The following is a 6,000-nucleotide window of genomic DNA, read 5'->3' as shown; positions in this document are numbered from 1 at the left end:
GGGGCCCGCGCATCTGGAGCCTGTGCTCCGCAACGGGAGAGGCCACAGCACTGAGAGGTCCGCGTACTGCAAAAAAAAAAAAAAAAAAAAAAAAAAAAATTATGTCATCTTGGGCTAAAAGATACAGAACAGTGCAAAGTATAAAGGTTTTTGGACCTTCAAACTTCTATGGGCAGGAAGAAAGCTGACAAAACTACTCAGCTACAGACATGGGCTCCATTTTGTGCGAAATGAAGGGTAATTTCCACGTGGCTTTTGGGGCAAGTGTTGATATAGAGAGCCAGTGGAAGCCAGAGAGGCAGAGCTGAGTTTAAATTCTAGCTGTGTCATTTTGTAGCCATATGATTTCATCATATTCATAATAGAATACCATAAACTGGGTGGCTCATAAACAACAGACATTTGTTTCCTCATAGTTCTGGAGGCTGGAAGTTCAAGATCAGGGAGCCAACATGGTCAGTGAAGTTCTTGTAAAGGCCAGCTTGCATGTTGCAGACTGCTGAGTTCCTGCAGTGTCCTCCCGTGGTGGAAAGGGCTAAGGATCTCTCTGGAGCCTCTTTTAAAAGGCACTACTACCATTCATGAGGGTCCACCCTTATGACTTAAGTATCTCTCAAAGGCCCCACCTACTAATACCATCACCTTTGGGGTTTAGGATTTCAGCATGAACTTTGGGGAGACACATCCAGACCACAGCACTCAGAAACCAAGCAGCATTGCTTCCATATAATTTTATTCATTGAGGCAGACACAAAGGCCTCCCAAATTCAGGGGGAAATAAACTATTCCTCTTGATGGGGAATGGCAAAATTCTGGAAGAGTATAGGGAACCAGAATCTTTTTGCAGCCATTTTTTAAGAAAATCTGTTACAGATAGTATTATATTTCTTAAGCTTGGTTGTACATTCTTAAGATTAAATAGACTTAGACTTTATTTTTTTAATAAATATTTATTTATTTATTTTTGGCTGTGTTGGGTCTTCATTGCTGTGCGCGGGCTTTCTCTGGTTGGGGCGAGTGGGGGCTACTCCTCATTGCGGTGTGCGGGCTTCTCATTGTGGTGGCTTCTCTTGTTGTGGAGCATGGGCTCTAGGCATGCAGGCTTCAGTAGTTGTGGCTCGCAGGCTCCTTAGTTATGGCTCACGGGATCTAGAGCACAGGCCCAGTAGTTGTGGCACATGGGCTTAGTTGCTCCATGGCATGTGGGATCTTCCCAGACCAGGGCTCGAACCTGTGTCCACTGCATTGGCAGGTGGATTCTTAACCACTGCTCCACCAGGGAAGCCCTAGACTTATACTTTAGTATGTATTATTCACAATATTTGATAAAAAATAAATAAGCCTTGTTTTAAAAAATTAGGTAATTTTAGACCCTCAGATCTCCAAAATTCCCTGTATCCAGGGGAGAGAAGTAAGTTCTTGAGAAGTTGTAAGCATAAACTGGCCCTTACATGGATACATAGCAAAAAATTCAGTAAACTATATTGGAGAATGGGACAGAGTGTGTGTGTGTGTGTGTGTGTGTGTGTGTGTGTGTGTGTGTGTGTGTGTGTGTTGCAAAAAAGCTAAATCCTTGTCTTCTATGTTGGGAAGTCAGATAATACCTAAAATCAGAAAAATCTAGAAATAATATAAACGTAATTTTTAGATATGGTAGTGAATATAAGATAAGCAAAAAAAAAAAAAGATAAGCAGCTAAAGAGTTGAAACAATTCCCAACTGTTTTAGGGAGTTGGAAATTGCATCCAGAGGCAGACCTTTATGATTCTTTGAACCAAGTACATGTGTTCAATGGACTAAATTTAAAAGAAGAAAAGTAAATGGATGAGCTAAACAGCAGATTAGATTGCTGAAGATAGAATAAAGATTTCTGGCAATATTTTTGTTCACATGAGCAAGGCAATATTATCTGAATGGATTCTGCATATCTCTTTGGCTTTTTTTTTGGCTTTGTAATAATATTAAGTTAATGACAATAATCAGAACAGGATGTTATGAAAAAGGAGCAATCAGAAATCAAGAAGGAGTCCTTGAAATCAAAACTATTAGCATTGAACTGGGGAAAAAAGTCTGTATCAAGACTGAATATACTGTACCTAAATAAGAAACAAATTAGTGAACTGGTAACATAAAGGTGAAAAAGTGACTTAGAATGTAAACCACAAAGGTGGAAATGGAAAATATGCAAGTAAAGTTAAGAGATATGACAGATCAATCCAGAAGGGCCAGTGTTTACCTTATATCCGGATTCTGAAAAGAAGAAACAGAAAATGTAGTGGGAAAATTACTGAAAGAACAATTTCTATAACTAAGAATGACCCATCTCCATAAAGACAGTGTTGAATTCCAACAAGGATCAACCAAAAAAAAGCCCAAGATAAATCCTCATGAAATTTCAGAACTTTAAAGAGAAAGAGAAACATCTGAAAAACACATTTCTTGCAAACAAATAAGAATCAGATTGGCAGCAAGATTCTTATCAACTATATTAGATATTAGAGGTCAATGTACCAATGCTTCCTAAGTTATATGGAAAAATCATTTTGAACTTAGAACTCTATGTCTAGGCAATCAAGAGGGAAATTTTATTTCCAAAATGCATTTTTGGGAAAAAGAATGCATCAATAATGTACTCCACCAAAACAAATACAAACAAAAACAAGCAAGCAAACAAATGACGGCATTCTAAGAAAGAAAAGTATGTAGGATCAAAGATGTAGTAAGATTCATTCACCTAGAAGCACAGGATAGGAAATCAAAATAATGTGTGAAAACTTTATTCAAGAAGGCATATGCCTCTTCTGTTATTAAGAAGTAATTTATCAAACTAACATTTATTGAGAACTTATGATATACTAGCACTCGGTTATTTTTTGTGCCTTCTCTTTTTTAATCCTCACAAAGTCCCTTGAGGTAGGTAATATTATTAGCCCTGTGTTACAAATGAGTAAACTGAGGTTTATAGATGCTAAGCAGCTTGCCCAATATAGCTAGCTAGGAAGTGATAGAGCTGAGGTTTGAACAAGTAAAAAACCCTAGGGAAGGTCTTCCTAGAGAAATGGCTGATTGTAGGTCTAGGGCAGGAAACATACTTTCAAGGTAAGTATAGAGACATCTTCTCACACCAGAAGGAAGAAAGCTAACAAAAATCACTGGGTTGTGTCTCAAGGACTCAAGCATCAATCTGAAGAGGTTTCTACTTGCCAGAGATAAGATGACTTGGTAATTAATTAGAATAGTAGCTGTAATAGATTGAAACATAAAGAACATATTTAAATCCATGAGTTCATAATGATACTTTAAAAGTGCTAAGGAGGGCTTCCCTGGTGGCACAGTGGTTGAGAGTCCGCCTGCCGATGCAGGGGACACGGGTTCGTGCCCCAGTCCAGGAGGATCCCACAGGGCGCGGAGCAGCTGGGCCCGTGAGCCATGGCTGCTGAGCCTGCGCGTCTGGAGCCTGTGCTCCGCAATGGGAGAGGCCACAATAGTGAGAGGCCCGCATACTACAAAAAAAAAAAAATCTCCCAATAAAAGCCCAGATGGCTTCAAACAAAGCTAGAGGCCTCACATTTCCTGACCTCAAAATTTTATTACAGGGCTACAGTAATCAAAACAGTATGGTGACCAATGCAACAGAATAGAGAACTCCAAAATAAACTCTCAAGTATATGGTCAAATGATCTTAAACAAGGATGCCAAGGATACCCTATGGGTAAAGGATAGTTCTTCAGCAAATGGCGTTGGAAAACCGGATATCCATAAGCAAAGGAGTGAAGCTGAACCCTTACCTTACACCAAATATAAAAATCACTCAAAATCAATTAAAGACCTATACATAAGATGGAAAACTATAAAACTCCTAGAAGAAAACTTATGGGAAAAGCTTCATGACATTGGATTTGGCAATAATTTCATGAGTATGACACCAAAAGCAGAGGCAACAGAAGCAAAAATAGACAAATATGGGACTATATCAAACTCAGAAACTTCTGCACAGCAAAGTACAACAGTGAGAAGGCAACCTACAGAATGGGAGAAAATATTTGCAAACCATGTATTTGATAAGGGGTTAATATGCACAATATATAAGGAATCCTACAAGTCACCACCACCACCAAGAACAACAACAACAATTTTTTTAAGGATTTGAATAAACATTGCTCCAAAGAAAAAAATACAAATGGCCTCAAGCATATAAGAAGATACTCAACATCATTCATCATCAGGGAAATGCAAATCAAAGCCACAGTAAGATATCACCTTATACCCATTAGGATGGCCACTATCAATTAAAAAAAAACAGAAAATAACAAGTGTTGGTGAAGACGTGGAAAAATTTGAATTCTTCTGCATTGTTGATAGAAATGTAACATGGTGCAGCCGTTATGGAAAACTAGAGCTGCTTTTTCAAAAAAAAGAATTACTACATGATCCAGCATATGTGATAGGTGTGTATATGTGATAGGTGTGTATATATGTGTACACACACACACACACACACGCGCACTTCTGGGTATATATCCCAGGGAATTGAAAACAGGATCTAGAAGAGATATTTGCACTCCCATGTTCATTGCAGCATTATTTGCAATAGCCAAGAGGTAGAAGCAACCAAAAACACCCATAAAAAATGAATGGATAAAGAAAATGTGATATGTACACACAGTGGAATATTATTCAGCCTTCAAAAAGGAAATCCTGTCACATGATACAACGTGGATGAAACTTAAGCCAGTTGCAAAAAGACAAGTCCTACATGATTCCATTTATAGCAGGTATCAAACACGTAGAAAGTAGAATGGTGGTTGCTGGGGGTTGGGGGTAGAGGGGAAGGGGAGTATTGTTCTATGGGCACAGAGTTTCAGTTTTGCAAGATGAAAAATTTCTAGAGATCTGTTGCACAACAGTGTGTACATAGTTAACTATTGTATACTTAAAGACAATCAAGGTGGTAAATTTTATGTTCTGTGTTTTTTGCCACACACACACACACACACACACACACCCCTCAAAGGTGCTAGGAAACCAAATTGTAATTTTGAAAACTGTTAAATAAGGGAGAGAATCATGCATCTTTCCTGCCTTTCCTGTCTGAACTGTATTTCAGGAACCAAACACTTGAGGGGTTTTCTCTTTATAGATTTGTGGCTAATAAATAAAGAAGGAATGAAATTATTTAGGTAATGCTCAGCAGTGGCTGCTACAATCAGAGAAAATGAAACAAGCAGACACCCTGTGTACTCCTTAATAGAAGGATATCATCACCTATGAAAATGTACTTAACAACTAAAAAAAGAACCCAGGGCTTCCCTGGTGGTGCAGTGGTTAAGAATCCGCCTGCCAATGCAGGGCACACGGGTTTGAGCCCTGGTCCGGGAAGATCCCACATGCCACGGAGCAACTAAGCCCATGTGCCACAACTACTGAGCCTGTGCTCTACAGCCCGCGAGCCACAAATACTGAAGCCTGTGAGCCACAACTACTGAAGCCCATGAGCCACAACTACTGAAGCCCCCTAGAGCCCCTGTTCCGCAACAAGAAGCCACTGCAATGAAAAGCCCGCGCACTGCAAAGAAGAGTAGCTCCTGCTTGCCGCAACTAGAGAAAGCCCTCACGCAACAACGAAGACCCAACGCAGCCAAAAAGAATAAATAAATGTATATTTTTTTAAAAAGAACCCAAATTTTGTCAAGCACCTAGGTTTGATTACTAACATGGAAATACAGGGGATAGAGGAACACAGGGACACAATCAACAAAATCCAGACAGTGGAAACTCTACAGGAGAAATTACCAGTTTCTTTGTCAAATAAATTGGAAGGACAAAAAAAGGGGGTGGAAAATAAGGGAATCCTATAGATTAAGAGAAATTTAAAAGAAAATCAACATACGGACCTTACCTGGACAAACTAAAAAAATTATGAAACGATTGGGGAAATTTGAGCCCTCCTCAGAGGATATTTTATGTTAAGCAATTATTAACTTTTTGAGGTGAGATAAT

This window comes from Physeter macrocephalus, chromosome 6 (genome assembly GCF_002837175.3).
Source record: "Physeter macrocephalus isolate SW-GA chromosome 6, ASM283717v5, whole genome shotgun sequence".
Lineage (NCBI taxonomy): Eukaryota > Metazoa > Chordata > Mammalia > Artiodactyla > Physeteridae > Physeter > Physeter macrocephalus.
This window is presented reverse-complemented; position numbering follows the sequence as displayed.